The following is a 17,778-nucleotide window of genomic DNA, read 5'->3' as shown; positions in this document are numbered from 1 at the left end:
CTTGGAATGCAAGGAGATCAAACCAGTCAATCCTAAAGGAAATAAACCCTGAATATTCATTGGAAGGATTGGTGCTGAAGCTGATGCTCCAATACTTTGGCCACCTGATGCGAAGAGCAGATTCATTGGAAAATATCCTGATCCTGGGAAAGACTGAAAGCAAAAGGAGAAGGGGGCCAGCAGAGGATGAGAGAGTTAGATGGCATCACTGAGTCAAAGGACATGAATTTGAGCAAATTCCAGGAGATAGTGGAGGACAGAGGAGCCTGGCATGCTATAGTCCATGAGGTCACAAAGTCAGACATGACTTAGTGATATAACAACAAAAATAACAAATGAAGTTTACAAGACACTGGTCCCTGTCTTCCAGAAGTTTACCGTTGAGTCTCTGAAACAGAAACACAAACTCACTGGAAAGCAGCCCCATCTTTCACATTGCTGAGCCGGCGAGTCCTTGGACGACCTCGTTTGTCTCCTGTTTTCCCCTCACACCTGCCTCCCATCCATTAGCAAGCCCTGTTAGCTCCACCTGGATAATAGGGTCAGTCCGACCATTTCCCATCACTTCCTCTGCCACCAGTCTGGTCTAAGCTGCTGCATCATAAGCACTCTGACTGCTTCTTATCCAGTCTCCTTTATTCTAAGCTTGCCCACTTCAATCCAGTCTCAATATTGCAGCCAGGGTGATCCCTGGAAGTCAGGTCAAGTCCTCCTCTAAAATTCTGCAATGGCTCCCCTTTGAAAGGAAAAGTCAAGATCCCCACGCTGGACTAGAGCCCCTACATAATCTCTAACCCCTCCCCCACGCTCTCTCTGAGATCACCCTCCATGCCAACGCCCCTCCCCCTCCCCTCCAGTTGCACTGCCATCCTTGACCAGCCCCTTCTCCCTTTCTCCTCCCCTTCTCAGGACTCTTGCACCATTTATTCTGCCTGCCTGGATCACTCCCTTCTTATGACTAACCTGCTCCCCTTTGCAAGTCTTTACCTAAAAGTCACCCTCTTGATGAGACTGACCCAGATTCCCACTTCCCCTGCCCCATCTACAGTTGCTGTCTATTTTCTCCTCATCTCCCCTGTGCTATTCTGTTTTTTCCATAGAACCTATCATACTATATATTTTACTTATGTATTATGTTTATTCTACACTGACTAGAATTTAAGCTCCATAGTGACATTTTTGTTTGTTTTATTTTCTGATGTAATCCAGAAAGGTTAGAATGAATGAATGAATAAATGGCTAAAATGGTCATTAACAAAGACTGTTTATTAAATCTTGAAGCATAGATTAGTGTTTAAAAATTAACAAAATGGGGATCTCATGTTTTCTTAAATAAATGTATATCAACAAGGTACAAGAGGACTTAATTTGGGGATCATTTCGGCCCTCTCAGGATGAATTCAGACAGTTCAAGGACAAATGTGTGCAATTTAAAGACTGAGCTCTTCAAAATAAAAGACAACACTCAACTTTCTGACCTTCTCCTGAACTTTGGCATTTGTTTATCCAAGCAATCAATCGGCTCTTAAGTATTTTGAGTTCCACTTCAGTAATTCATAAATGCTTTTGATTACTGTGGTGATTATTTAAGGACAAGAAAATAAAATGCCAAAAAAAAAAAAAAAGAAAATTAAATAGGTATTAAGTACTTTTGAACAGTGGATTCACATGCTGTCAGATCTAATGCATGTCAAGTCATGCATTTTCCAGCTGTTTTAAGTCTCAGAGCAGAGCTAACTCTGTCCTGAAAACTGTGTTCTTACAAAGAAGATAATGAGCACCAATTGGGAATACTCAGGTTGGCTCCAAACAAGCTAATCTCAGAACTGCTGCTCCAGGAAAGACTTTTTCCCATAATTACAGGAGATTACAACTGTGGAAAAAATAAAAGGCAGGAGAAATGGAGAAGTAGATATTCTGGAAATATAATCTTGGTTAAAGAGAGAGAAACAACTGACAAAGCAGGAAACAAAGTTATCATGTCTCATCCACAAACACTTCAGTCCCACTAGTCTATTCTGTAAATATCTGAAAATGATAATAGCTCACATCTTTAATTTGAATTAAATTATCTTTTGTGATTTCTGACAACCTTGATTTGTTTGGGATTTTTGTACATAAGCACATATTTAAAGTATTTTACTGTGTTCAGGTTTTGGGTGCATATTTTAACATTATTTATTTTTAGTGGTTTTTAAAATACATGCTTATTGTAGAGAATTTTGCAAAGAGTAAAAGGAGATCACCTGAAATTTCACCGTACAGTTAACTTTTCCACCTTATTTCTCTTCAGTCTTTTTTCTGTGCCTGTGTGGTGACTCCAGCTATCCAATCAAACTGTTAAGAGGTTGTCTCTCCCCTCTTTCCAGAGAACTCCAAACCTTCTTGAGGTGACCAAGAGGTCAGGCCCCTTTCATTGTCCCTTGAGGGACAGAAAACCAGGAATTTAAACCATTGACTAAAAGGCTCCTTTTGGGGGACTGTTGCTTTTGTCGTAGCCAGATTCAGGAAGTCTGGAGCCAGGCCAATGCAATGCAGAGACCCTGCAGGGAGAGAAGCGGGGGCCTCAGTCAGGTGTGTTTGATGGTCTAGACCATCCACCACGAAAGGAAACATGAACCTCTCTACCATGTTCACTGCCATTCTGGTGGAAGCTTCTCTGGAGAAGGAAGCCCCCTTCATTGGTATTGCTCAGGCCAAGCAATTGCAGCCTGGAGTTCCCTAAAGTCATGTCAACCTTTCTATTGACACCCACACCCCCATCCCCACCACAAGACATACACTGTGTTTCTGTAGAGGCTCATTCATATGCAGCAGCATTTGGTTAGGAAGAGGCAAATATCAGCCACACACTGTGTCTCCTACAGGTCTTTCTCATCCATGGTTACAACTCTGCTACTGGGCTCAGTCTCAAACATCCAAGCTGAACACAGTCTTGTTTGCTCCAAACAGCTTATCAGTGGAACTCTGCAGTGGGAGTAACAGAGGGCTGCCCCACCACATCCCTAAAAATCTGACCATGCAGTGAGATATTATAACACTGGAAATAAAGGAGGATGCCTTCCCCACTTACCTTGTCAATATCATTGACTCCTAGTTTTCAGAGAACTATAGAGACAATTCACCTCTTCTGCTCTCTGTCTTTATTTATCTGAAATGATTCACCCCAAATTGCTGAAAGCCAATTACTATAAATTGTTTTTCACTTATTAAAAACAGTATCAAAGATCATATTATAATTGAAGGCTGTTTTTAAAAGAACCAAAAAAAGCAGGCAATGACTGAACATCATTGTCAGAACCAATGGTTCGTTATCAAATGCAGTTTAGCTGTGGGTTATTCATGATGGTGTAGTGTCTCTACTCTGTGATTGTGTGCTCTGACCAGAAAACCATTTTGACATCAACAAATTATACTTACAAAAACCACTGAACCAAAAACTTGAGTGTTTTGAAATATATATTCTATATATATATATATATATATATATATATATATATATAGAGAGAGAGAGAGAGAGATTCATTTTGAAAACTACTTGCTAAAGAGCATACTTTCTACCTTTAAATAGGTTACAACTGAACATGGGCATTATTGACACAAAAAAGAGAATATTTCTACAGAGAACATCTAAGCCATGCATGCAAACAACCAATACCTATGAATAAATAATAAATACACAAGTAAAGTATGAACACAGTTTGTGTACAACATTTGATTTCATATCTGGAGGTTCTATAGCAGGAAAACAATAAGGAGAAAAAAAGCTTTTATTATTCAGGGAAATCATGGAGCTTCAAGAAACATGTGAAAGAAGGAGCGGAAGTGCCGGACAAAGCATTGCCGGGAGCAAATTCCTGACGTGAGAGAGGGTGGGTGAAGACTTGGTCTCGTGAGTGGAAAACCACATGAAAGTGTAATGCAAACACCAGATGGCCTGAGGTAGGGAGAGTGGTTTCATAGGTTCTAGGAAGAGAAAGGACATTTGCAGGACACTTACAGCCCATCATCTAGATTATTTGAGGAAAAAAAATAGCCAAGTCTCAATCAATATTTACTCTTTATAGAGATACTTCAAGTTATACTGCCTCAGACTAATTCTCCCAGAAGGAATAAATGCAAATTTGCTGTCCAATAAAGTTAACTGTATTTCCATCAGTGACTTCCTTGCATTGAGAGGAATAATTATCCTGGGAGTTAAAGAGCATAGCACCGGGGTATGTGAGCCATTAGCAACTTTGCAGAAAACTTGAGTTTTCACAATAGGGATAGACGGCATCAGGAGGGACCTTTTAAAATAGTTGGGAGCAAAGTTGGGAATTCCAAATCAAAATTTTCTACTCTAAATTTATGAATCTTTCTTCTCAGTGTTAATTGCTCTCTATCTTTGGCCACCACTGGATATGTTCATCCCATTATCATAAAATGTTCTTGAAAATTATTCCTGGAGGCATCACTCCTCCTCCGTGGCTCTAACCATTCCCTTTCCATCTTTATGAGAATCCAACCAGCATGGTGACCTGCAGTGGGGTTTATTGGTCCTCCAGAGGGCTCTGCAGGAAGGGCACAATTCCACTGATACACACTAGCTCCATCAAACTTCTGGAACTTTTCCCAAAATGTCTCCACTATAGGCTTCTGGAGACTTTCTCTCTTCAAATGTTTAAGCTTTCTTCTGCTTGGTGGCTTCTTTCTCCTCCTCATTTCCTGTCTTAGGTCAAGATAAATGAATTTTTCACTGGGAAAGCCATTTGGATCTCTGAGGCTTTAACTCCTAATTCATTATCTAGTCCATTGCCTTTCAGAGAAGGCAATGGCAACCCACTCCAGTACTCTTGCCTGGAAAATCCCACAGAGTCGGACATGACTGAAGCAACTTAGTAGCAGCAGCAGCAGCAGCAGCAGCAGCAGCAGTCCATTGCCTTTAGGCTTTCGCCAGCTCATTTTACCCTTGTCTTGACTGTTGTCTTCTACAGTTCTGTATTCACACAAGCTAGGAGTCTTCTGAAAGCCCCTCCTATGTGAATAGCTGTCTTGTTGCACCTCTTCAATATTCACTCCACGGATAGAGGATCAAATGGTAGGAACTTCTGACCAAGCAAATAAGGGAATAGATTATATGGGAATTAATTATGTACTTATTTATTTTATTCTATAGAACATGCTTTCTGATATTAAGCCACTCTGACCCATCATCCATGCACAGGAAGGATCTTTCAAAGACACCATAGGAAGGTTTTTAATCCTCGGTCCTTCTTTAGATATAAGAATATGACAGAGTGATCTGAGCAATCAGTTTCCAATATGATATGATCTGTGGGTTTGAAGAGGTCTTGTTTATCTATCTTAGTCCTTAGAGTAGTGTCAATAAAGATTTATCCTTTTGGATTAACTTTATCATGATAATATATTTGAAACCTAAAACTGGGTTTCGAATGACACACAGGGACAGAATAGATTATTTTCAAACAGATGAAATGCTCAAAGAAATGTATGTCCTTATTCTGTAAGTATATGAACAAATTGCTTGGAGTGGTATTCCTCAAAATGCTATCAGTCATTCTTACCTTTCTGTCAATCTTGTTATGAAATTACTTTCCTGCTTTCAACTACTCACAGTAAAGGGAAGAGCACTTTTTTAAAATGAAGATAATCATGAAATATGGAGTTTTGTCCCCCAGCAGACTTACCTTGGCAGAGAATATAGATACCTGGGTAGATAATGGTTAGGAAGTCAGGAGGCGGGCTCTACCAAAATAGGGAAACGGTGCCTTCATGCCTGCAGACAAAAAACCTCCAAAGAGCAGGAAAGCCGCTCCCCATGTTGTTTCTTCCCAAAGGAAGTGCTCAGGGTATAGCCTTGTATCCACTTCATCCATAGTCTTGGTCAAGAGCAACAACCTCTGAAGAGTACTTCCTGTTTCAAGTGACTATTGCAGACAAAAAGCTGAAAACAAGTAACATGGAAACAAACAAAAGGGGCCACTGACTCAGGGAGCAAGACACTAGCCAGCTCCCCCAACAGACCAATGGTAGGTTAATAGACTTCTTAAAAATCACTTCTTTATGGGGTTTATTTAACAAAGATGAAAACACAGTACACTTTTACAAGGCATTTTTTCTTCAATTGTGTCATTTACAGTGTTGCTTAAGTGGCAAATTCTTTTATACTCTTGCCAAAAAGAAAAGTAGGGGGAGGACTAAGAAAGAATGTTGTAGTTTGGATTCTCCTGTGGAGAATCCAAAATGAAAGAATTGGCAAAATGTTCTGAAATAATGGCAGATAGTTCTGCTGGCCCCATATTGGACTTCATCTTGAAAAGACTGTGTATTAAATTATACAGGGCTCTTAAAAATTCTAAGAACTCTTACTTTGACAAAACATTTTTCTATCATCTGGTTAGAATTCTTGCCGAGTTAGCTCCGATCTGCTATTTCCTCCCCATGTGTTTTGCAAACCATGGGAAGAGGGGGTCATTTTTTGTGTGTGTGCAGGAGTCAGGAATGAGATGCAATTATGGGGGCCTATGTACAGGATGGATGATATTGTCCCCCAAGCCAGCCAATATAGAAGACCACTTGTCTGCATCCAGGGACTGCTGATTGAATTTGGCCTGATGTATCCTATAAAGGGCCTTATTGGCCAGCTCTCCTCCTCTGTTTATTTAGAAAGAAACCATTGTGTGATATGGTTATTCTAACAAGGACTGCAGAGCAAGTACTGCTTTTGACATGATGACTCTTCAGTGTGCATGTGTGTACGCACGTGCGCGCACACACACACACAGTCCCAGAGGCCCTCCTGCCTGGTATGTATGGAAAAGCCTTAGATCGGAGCTTATATATCTGAAGTTCCAGCAGACAGATTTGCAATCAGCCAGAGGATTTGCTATCTTCAGTCTTAACCAACAATATTTTGGGGGGACAGTTTATAGTCAGAAATCCTATGTGTTGGAATGCTGGAATAACAGCAATTTTTGGTAATTTGCCTGGGTTTGCATTTGTGCTTTCTTTGGCCTAATCTGCTTAATTAAGACCTGAACTCTGGCTGGCCGCCAGCATTCACAGAGCATGTAGGCACCAGATTGACTTACCTCTATTTCTGTTCACTGAAAAATGACATTCCTTCTGCTTTGTGAGCTGAAGGGGAAAGGCATATATTGAATTCATTTGCCTGAAAACAAAACTTTAAGTAAATAAAGATACAAAGTGAATGTACCCATTTTCCCATTTATCCCTCACCCTCTAAAAATCAAGATGTGTTAATAAGGACTCCATCTCAAAGGGAAACCAGTAGTGAGCACAAATTAGTTCTTACTGAACAGATGAGAGTTCACTTGGAAAGAAACATTCAGGCATATGTTGACATGTCTGCTGAGCAGCCCCCATGTTCAAGCACCAATGCGAACTCCAGACAAAGGTCCCCCAATCTTGCTAAAGTCCAGAAAGGGACAGAGACATGTTCATAGCAAGCTCTCACATGAACCAGCATGGAAGAAAATCTGTTTTGGAAATGCAAGCAATGTGCCCAGAAAGGGACTTTGTTTTGTTCTGGGGGGTGGGGTTCCTGTAGAGGTCTCATCTGAACTGAAACTCTTTCCCATCAGTAGCAGCCACATACATATGCCCTGACATGGAACAGCACAAAATGAAACACACCTTCCTTCCCAGTGAATTGGAACATCCATATGTATGTGTATGTCTATACATATGTGTTTATAGGTGTGTATGTGTGTGTGTGCATTAGTCACTCAGTCATGCCCAACCCTTTGTGACCCATTGAGCTATAGTCTACCAGTCTCCTCTGTCCATGGAATTCTCCAAAAAGAATCCTGGCATGGGTAGCCATTCCCTTCTCCAGGGAATCTTCCCAACCCAGGGATCAAAAGCTGGTCTCCTGCATTGCAGGTGTATTCTTTACCATCTGAGCCACAGTGATAAATTAAGGAGAAGAAAAATAGCTGATAATTTTTGATGATATATGTATTGCCGTGGCTTCCCAAGTGGTGAAGTGGTAAAAAATCTGCCTGCCAGTTCAGGAGACACGGAAGACGTGTGTTTGATTCTTAGATTAAGAAGATGCCCTGGAGTGGGAAATGGCAACACACTTCAGTATTCTTGCCTGGAAAATTCCATGGACAGAAGAGACTGGTGGGCTACAGTTCATGGGGTTGCAAAGAGTCAGACATGACTGAGCTTGTACACATGCACATATGTTGCCTTAACTATTTTTCTATATTTTAAATTCAGTTCAGTTCAGTTCAGTTGTTCAGTCGTGTCAGACTCTTTGCAACCCCTTGGACTGCAGCATGCCAGGCCTCCCTGTCCATCACCAACTACCAGAGTTTACCCAAACTCAAGTCCATTGAGTTGGTGATGCCATCCAGCCATCTCATTCTCTGTCGTCCCCTTCTCCTCCCACCTTCAATCTTTCCCAGCATCAGGGTCTTTTCCAATGAGTCAGTTCTCTGCATCAGGTGGCCAAAGTATTGGAGTTTCAGCTCTAACATCAGTCCTTACAATGAACACTCAGGACTGATCTCCTTTAGGATGGACAGGTTGGATCACCTTGCAGTCCAAGGGACTCTCAGGAGTCTTCTCCCAATACCACAATTCAAAAGCATCAATTCTTCAGCACTCAGTTTTCTTTATAGTCCAACTCTCACAACTATACATGACCACTGAAAAAACCATAGCCTTGACTAGATGGACCTTTGCTGGCAAAGTAATGCCTCTGCTTTTTAATATGCTGTCTAGGTTGATCATAACTTTCTTTCCAAGGAGTAAGCGTCTTTTAATTTCATGGCTGCAATCATCATCTACAGTGATTTTGGAGCCCAGAAAAATAAAGTCTGACACTGTTTCCCCATCTATTTGCCATGAGGTGATGGAACCAGATGCCATGATCTTCGTTTTCTGAATGTTGAGCTTTAAGCCAACTTTTTCACTCTCCTCTTTCACTTTCATCAAGAGGCTCTTTAGTTCTTCTTCCCTTTCTGCCATAAGGGTGGTGTCTCTGCATATCTGAGATTATTGATATTTCTCCCAGCAATCTTGATTCCAGCTTGTGCTTCATTCAGCCCAGTGTTTCTCATGATGTACTCTGCATATAAGTTAAATAAGTAGGGTGATAATATACAGCCTTGACGTACTCCTTTTCCTATTTGGAACCAGTCTGTTGTTGCATGTCCAGTTCTAACTGTTGCTTTCTGACCTGCATACAGGTTTCTTAAGAGGAAGGTCAGGTGGTCTGGTATGCCCATCTCTTTCAGAATTTTCCACAGTTAATTGTGATCCACACAGTCAAAGGCTTTGGCATAGTCAATAAAGCAGAAATAGATGTATTTCTGGAACTCTCTTGCTTTTTCCATGATCCAGTGGATGTTGGCAATTTGATCTCTGGTTCCTCTGCCTTTTCTAAATCCAGCTTGAACATCTGGAAGTTCACAGTTCACATATTGCTGAAGCCTGGCTTGGAGAGTTTTGAGCATCACTTTACTAGCATGTGAGATGAGTGTAATTGTGCAGTAGTTTGGGCATTCTTTTGCATTGCCTTTCTTTGGAATTGGAATGAAAACTGACTTTTTCCAGTCCTGTGGCCACTGCTGAGTTTTCCAAATTTGCTGGCATATTGAGTGCAGCACTTTCACAGCATTATCTTTCAGGATTTGAAACAGCTCAACTGGAATTCCATCACCTCCACTTGCTTTGTCTGCAGTGATGCTTCCTAAGGCAAACTTGACTTCACATTCCAGGATGTCTGGCTCTAGGTGAGTGATCACACCATCATGATTATCTGGGTTGTGAAGATCTTTTTTGTACAGTTCTTCTGTGTATTCTTGCCACCTCTTCTTAATATCTTCTGCTTCTGCTAGGTCCATACCATTTCTGTCCTTTATTGAGCCCATCTTTGCATGAAATGTTCCCTTGGTATCTCTAATTTTCTTGAAGAGATCAGTAGTCTTTCCCATTCTATTGTTTTCCTCTATTTCTTTGCACTAATCACTGGGGAAGGCTTTCTTATCTCTCCTTGTTATTCTTTGGAACTCAGCATTTAATGTACCTATGTTACATATATGGTGGTGTTAGTGGTGCTAAGTTGCTTCAGTTGTGTCTGACTCTTTGCAACCCTATGGAATGTAGCCTGCCAGGCTCCTCTATCCATGGGATTCTCCAGGCAAGAATACTAGAGTGGGTTGCCAGGCCCTTCCCCAGGGGATCTTTCCAACCCAGAGATCAAATCTGCATCTCTTATGTCTCCTGTATTAGCAGATGGGTTCTTTATCATCGGTACCACCTGGGAAGTGCGATTGAGGTGGGCTATAGTCCACGGGGTTGCAAACAGCTGGACATGACTAAGAAACTAAGCATACACATATATATACACTATAAGTTTACACAAACATATATAAGCATATATATATGCCATTATTGGCTAAGTTCCTATCTTTTTAGATATCTAAATTACCTGTTTTATTCAAGAATAATTGACAAACAATCCTATGTTAGTTTCAGGTGCATAATAAAGTGATTCAGTATTTCTTTACATCACAAAGTGATCACACATGGCAGTTACATGGCAAGTGCCATGCAACCAATCATAATGGAGTCTAACTTTTCTTGCTCAAATCCTGGCTCTATCCCATCCACCATGCCTAATCATGAAGTTACTTAAAGTATTAATTTTCTCCTCTACAAAATAAGGGTGATGACCATACCTGTGTCATGGGATTGTTACAAATCTTTAGTGAGACTATATATACAAGACACTTAGCATATTCTTTGGTACAAAGTGTCATTCAATAATGTCATAGATTACTATATACAAATGAAATAAATACACACATCATGCAACTTAGACAATAGAATTGGTTTCCTTATAATTAGTTTACTATATTTCACTAACCTGTATAATAATTGAATTATTAAAATATCATAGAGAAAGCAATAGGCCAACACTTTCTTCTCTACTTGTGTTGATTTTTCTTTCCAGATCTGCCATAGTTCAAGTCATGTTCATGTAAATGCAAGGGGATTTGTAAAGGTCAATAAAGGTGGTGATATCGTTGTTATAGCTCATCAAGACAGACTTAACATCTATGAGAACTGTATTTTGATATTTCTGTTATCCATAGTGCCTCTGTGTGATGAATCGCCACAGATAGGTCCTCAGAACTATAAAAGGCATTCATGTAAATGCAACAAGATCAGGTCATTGCTAGATATTTTGGTTTGTAACTCTTCCTCACAAGACTGTGACCTTTCTGAAGATGGCCATATTTATCACAGCCTCTCCCACAGCAAATGGCAGCACATTTGGCTTATCTAGGACTATTGCTGGGCTTCCCAGGTGGCACAGTGGTAAAGACTGTAACTGCCAGTGCAGGAGATGCAAGAGACAGAGGTCCCGTTTCTGGATCAGGTAGATTCCCCTAAAGTAGGAAATAGCAACCCACTCCAGTATTCTTGCCTAGGAAATTCCATGGACAGAGGAGCCTGGCAGGTTACAGTTCGTGGGGTTGCCAAGAATCAGCCATGACTGAGCAACTGAGCACACACACAGAGGACCGTTGCCATGAATAGGGAAGAAACAAACACCTCCTTATTTTTTAATGTAGGGCACATGACATGTGACTTTATCAATTTGATTTAATGGCACAAAACTATGTGGCCTTTGCCTGATTACAAATCTTCAAAGGCTATCTCTAACCAAAGAATCACATTCAAAATTTTAATCTGTGTAGGAAATGGAAGATATACACAGTCTTTCTGTAAGAAAGGATATTAGGTTCTGAGAACACGAATAGTAGCTACTCAATATTTTTGTTAGGGAACAGTGTCAGTAGCACAGGGCTTAGGAATGTTATCTTATAGAAATTTGTGAGAAAAAATTCAGAACTTTAGAAAAAATAAAAAGCATAGACTCTTAGTCCAGTGATGATAGGAATCATCTTCTTGAGAAGTGTTCAAAAAGAAATTGAAGTATTCATTTAATAAAATTTCCATTCAATACTAGTTTCAAAATATTCCCATTTACATAATGAAGATTTTCTTGATCACCCTGGCCACTGATGAACCAATTCTCCACCTTCTAAATTTCTAGAGCAATGGCTGTTTGTGTGCACCTCCTACCATAGGACATGGTAGAGTATAGAATTCATTATGTTTTCTGTGAAAAATTCACCAGCTCCCAATCTTGATTCTAAGCTGAGTCCAGTCCTGAGCTCTATTCCCCTGTGACTGATCATGACTTAAGTAACACTTTGCCATCACACAATTCCTTGCCAATTGAATATTTCATCCATAGTAGGATGCTTGTAGATTAGAGCACTTGATATGTAGAGTTTTCACATTTCTTCACTTCTTCAGGAAACACTGGACTTTATTGCCATGTAAGAAATTCCCTCAGTGTAGGTGAGTCTACTTAAGCTATATGCCAGGCAAGAGCCACTTGAGTTATTTGAGCTGAGTTACCAGCTGCCCAGGGGTTAATCTGAGTGGGAGTGTTACCAATTTACATTGTATGCTTATGTAAAGATACTGGGCCAATCAGAAAGTACATAATAAAAATAAGTGAAATTAGTAACATAAATATATAAATAACATATTATGAATAAACAAATATACCATAAGGAGACTTCAGAAAGACAAATGTGGGTTATTTGAAAATACTAATAAAATTAACAAACCTCTGATAAGATTGAACAAAAAGTTTGTTTTAAAAAAAAAAAGATTTTCCCTACTTCCATTCCCAGCCTAGATAGAGTATGAGGAACAGGATCTACAAAACCACCTGAAACAAACACACACACACAATAGAAAAAATATTTGAAACAATGGTTTTCAACACTTTGGACTTCAGAGACAAAAGACAGTGATCCTTAAGAGACACAGAAAAAATAAGATAAGGCCTAGGATTGTTTCATATTTGTACCTTGCAAGAGCTTCTAAGCCACAGCATGGGAATGGAGAGCACAGGCAGGTCCCCAAATCAAAGAGCTGAAGATAAACATCTGGATAGGGTAAGGTGGCTGGAATTCACAGGGCAGCATACAAAGACGGTAGCTGCATAGACAGAGAACTCCAGAGATCGCTAGAGGTTTTCCTCTATGTATTCAATATAATGAGCAGTGCATATATGTGAGGAAACTACTCAAGTCTGAAGAAAGATCTTCCCCAAAGACTCAGATACAACAGTACCTGGCATGCATACAAGACTGGCAGCAGTGTCTGCTACCACCAGGAAAACAATATAACTCATCTAGCATTGAATAGAATATTCAGAAATGGGGATAATTAGCACTAGACTAAACACTACCCTGGTACCAATTGACAGATATTAAAATCAATCTGCCTCCAAGTAACTCAACAACATCCCATAGAAAAAAATAAAGAATATTTAGAAGAATGCAAGAATATCCAGCATCATTGGCATCCAATCAAAAACCACCAGGCATACAAAGAAGCAAGAAAATGCAAGCCATAATGATGAGAAAAAAACCAATCAAAAGATTGTACGTTGCAAAAGGAAAGAACAGTTGACTTGAGAACATAGCAAGAGACACCATCTAAAGTCAAATACAAAGGAAAAAGTTTCTCAAAACAAAAACAAGAGACAGAGCTTCATTAAGCTGTGAGACCATATCAAGTGGCCTAATATGCACAAAATTGAAGTCTCCAAAGGGAAGGGTGCTGGAGAAGACTCTTTAGAGTCCCTTGGACAGCAAGGAGATCAAATCAGTTAATCCTAAAGGATATCAACCGTGAATATTCATTGCAAGGATGAAGCTCCAGCACTTCAACCACCTGATGCAAACAGCCAACTCATTGGAAGAGACCCTAATGTTGGGAAAGATTGAAGCCAAAAGGAGAAGGGGGAGGAGAGGATGAGTGGTTAGATAGCGTCATTGGGTCAATGGACATGAATCTGAGCAAAGTCTGGGAGATAGTAGAGGACAAAGGAGACTGGCGTGCTGCAAACCATGGGGTCACGAAAAGCTGGACATGACTTAGTGACAGAACAACAACAGAGACACTAGCCAACCACATGTTGACTTCTTAAGTAGACCATCAGGAGTAAGAGATCCACAGCTAAAAAAGTAGAGAATATGTGAATCACACCCAAACTTCACCCAGTGCCTGCCCCAAGTATATGTTAGTTCCTGGCATTATTATTACTCTTATTCCCAGCCATCCTAACTCTTAGTAGCAATTCTCCCAAAAACTTCTTCCAGCTGTATACTCTGCTTCATCTCTGCAGATGGGACCAGTGTTCTCTCTGTGAAGTGACTGTCACCAGATCATCACCAGGACCTTTAGAATATCTTCTAATGGTATCTGAACTGGGCTCAGTTCGTGGCTTCACCACTTAGTAAACCTGTCACCTTGGACAAATTACTTAAATTCTCTGGCTTCAGTTTCTTCATCTGTAAAATAAAAATGGTATTTATCTCCAGGTTGTAATGAAGATTAAATTAGTCAGTATATGTAAAATGCTTAGAACAATGCTTACCACATGGTAAAGCATAAATTGTAGTTATCATTACCATCAACTATTTAAGATTATTCTATTAACATCCAAAAATTTAATATTGCTTCTTGTTGTTGTAGAGACTGCCTCCCTTAGAACTGAAGAATTATATGATACAGTTATTTCTTATCTATTATATAACTGGATTTTTAAAATGCAAAGATATAACCTAGTATAGTTGATTTAAGTTTTATTTTCATGTGTTTTACTTTTCTCGCTGCCCCCTTCATTTCTTATTTTTCTATTATTGTTCACTACAAGTATGATAAAAATTAACCACATCTGTTATTTATCTTTTCATCCTGGGGCAAGGCAAATGTGTATAGTTCCCTCAGCATAACAGGAACCATATGGAGCCCATGGAATTATATGTATTATCAGTTTACAAATTCAAACTTTTCCAAAGATTGTCCACTAGCAGCACAGGGTTCTTGGGTGCAAGAGTTTGCACTGTGATGTTTATACTCTGCAAACATGTTGGTATAAAACATGCTTGCAGCTGGCGCCTCATCAGAATGATGGGGCTTAAAAGTGGTTTCCAGTGGTTCTCAGACTCTGCTGTACATTAGAATTGCTTCAGGGGCTTTAAAATTCCCTGTTCTCAGGCCACACCTCATACCAGTTAAATTAAAATATGTTGGGTAGAATAGATTGGCAGTGGCATCAGTATTTTTTTTTCTTTTTAATTTTCAAGGTGATTCCAATGTGCAAGCAATTTTGAGAAGCAGCAAGAGCTTAAAAAAAAAAAAAGACTAAATTATTTGGTCACTATAAGGGGAAATACCAAATACACTTTAGCTTGATGCCAGTTGTTGCCATCCTCCTTAGGCGATGCACATGTCAGGGTAAAAACTTCATCTCAAATCCCAATTAGTATCCCTAAAGTACAGCACCTCATGAATATCCTTCTCAGAAACAGCAAGCATTGATTGACTAGGCCCAGAGGATACAATCTTGCTCTATTAAAAATAAGAGAGAAAGAGACTAAGAGAAGAAACTTAATCCATTTGTCCAATTTTCAAGTCAATTGCTCTTCACTCAACAAGTTACATCCGGGGCTTAACACAAGCTCTGTGTCTGTTGTGCTTAATCACATACAGTTGGCCTTCAGACAGAGATCAGAAGGTGACATACAAGGTACGTTCCAAGCACCAGCTGGCTCCAATTCCGTGTCCTGGAAAGAGCTATGCTGAACAGTGGGTCACTTTTCAGAGGATGGCCCACTGGATGCCTTTTAGAAGACAATCTGCTTTGATCTCGAACGGCATGTTCACTCTCATGAAAATTTCTGGGTCCCACAGCTCTCTACAATGGGCTCAGTGTCTACAGAATCCTTTCCCAAGTTGTCTTCTTGTTGCAGAAAAACAATGAGGCACTTGAATTTTCTATAAAAAAGCTGTGTTGCCATTAAGAACTGGATCCCTCATCTTGATTTTTTTTTAATAGAAATAAAATTTCAAACAATAACTCTCCTTTGATATATAAAGTTGTCTTGCTCTGTAGAACTGACCTCTGATTGGTTTGGGTTAGAGATTTTAGTGATTACAGATTATCTGTAAAATGAGAGACTAGCCTCTAAAATGATATAATCTCTGAGACTGCTTCTGGTTCTTAAGTTTAAGGTTATCTGATTCTGACCATCTAGAGGTAGCTTTGTATAGTTAAAATTAGACAAAGGTTAAAGTACCAATTTTACTATTTATTTTAGGCAAATTACTTATTCTTTCTGGACCTAAACTTTTGCACTTCTGAAAGGTGTTTTTCCTTATACTTGCCCACTACCCCAGATCTAGAGAGTCAGATAGCTAAAACCATGTATTCTAGAATCAAACTGCATACTCTGTACCCCAGCCAAGCAGACTCAGCTATGTCATTTTGAATAAGTTATTTAACATCCCCATGCTTTACTTCTTTTCCTTATAAAATTGGAATGTTTACAATTAATATTTCATTCAGGTATGACCTAAATCAAATCCCTTATGATTATACAGTGGAAGTGATAAATAGCTTTAAGGGACTAGATCTGATATATAGAGAGCCTGTTGAACTACGGACAGAGGTTCGTGACATTGTACAGGAGACAGGGATCAAGACCATCCCTATGGAAAAGAAATACAAAAAAGCAAACTGGCTGTCTGAGGAGGCCTTACAAATGGCTGTGAAAAGAAGAGAAGAAGCAAAAAGCCAAGGAGAAAAGGAAAGATATAAGCATCTGAATGCAGAGTTCCAGAGAGTAGCAAGAAGAGATAAGAAAGCCTTCCTCAGCGATCAATGCAAAGAAATAGAGGAAAGCAACAGAATCGGAAACACTAGAGATCTCTTCAAGAAAATTAGAGACACCAAGGGAACATTTCATGCAAAGATGGGCTCAATAAAGGACAGAAATGATATGGACCTAGCAGAAGCAGAAGATATTAAGAAGAGGTGGCAGGAATACACAGAAGAACTATACAAAAAAATCTTCATGACCAAGATAATCAAGATGGTGTGATCACTCACCTAGAGCCAGACATCCTGGAATGTGAAGTCAAGTGGGCCTTAGAAAGTGTCACTATGAACAAAGCTAGTGGAGGTGATGGCATTCCAGTTGAGCTATTTCAAATCCTGAAAGATGATGCTGTGAAAGTACTGCACTCAATATGCCAGCAAATTTGGAAAACTCAGCAGTAGCCACAGGACTGAAAAAGGTCAGTTTTCATTCCAATCCCAAAGAAAGGCAATGCCAAAGAATGCTCAAACTACCACACAATTGCACTCATCTCGCATGCTAGTAAAGTAATGCTCAAAATTCTCCAAGCCAGACCTCAGCAATATGTGAACCGTGAACTTCCAGATGTTCAAGCTGGCTTTGGAAAAGGCAGAGGAACCAGAGATCAAATTGCTAACATCCACTGGATCATGGAAAAAGCAAGAGAGTTCCAGAAAAACATCTATTTCTGCTTTATTAACTATGCCAAAGCCTTTGACTGTGTGGATCACAATAAACTGGAAAATCCTGAAAGAGATGGGCATACCAGACCACCTGACCTGCCTCTTGGGAAAGCTATATGCAGGTCAGGAAGCAACAGTTAGAACTGGACATGGAACAACAGACTGGTTCCAAATAGGAAAAGGAGTACTCCAAGGCTGTATATTGCCACCCTGCTTATTTAACTTATATGTAGAGTACATCATGAGAAACGGTGAGCTGGAAGAAGCACAAGCTGGAATCAAGATTGCCGGGAGAAATATCAATAACCTCAGATATG

General features: G+C 39.8%; 1 long non-coding RNA gene across 1 annotated transcript; it reads right to left on the bottom strand.

Annotated features, from left to right (window-relative positions):
• Nucleotides 1–3,120: 3,120 nt before the first annotated feature.
• Nucleotides 3,121–7,715, bottom strand: LOC120866972. The gene is made up of 3 exons (XR_005721785.1): nt 7,095–7,715; nt 5,691–5,947; nt 3,121–5,090 (listed from the first exon to the last, which is right to left on the bottom strand). It is a non-coding gene; the product is annotated as an uncharacterized LOC120866972 (long non-coding RNA).
• Nucleotides 7,716–17,778: the final 10,063 nt, after the last annotated feature.

Source organism: Oryx dammah, unplaced genomic scaffold, assembly GCF_014754425.2.
Source record: "Oryx dammah isolate SB20612 unplaced genomic scaffold, SCBI_Odam_1.1 HiC_scaffold_1, whole genome shotgun sequence".
NCBI classification, from domain to species: domain Eukaryota; kingdom Metazoa; phylum Chordata; class Mammalia; order Artiodactyla; family Bovidae; genus Oryx; species Oryx dammah.
The sequence above is the reverse complement of the archived record's forward strand: the minus strand, read 5'-3'. Positions and strand labels throughout refer to the sequence as shown.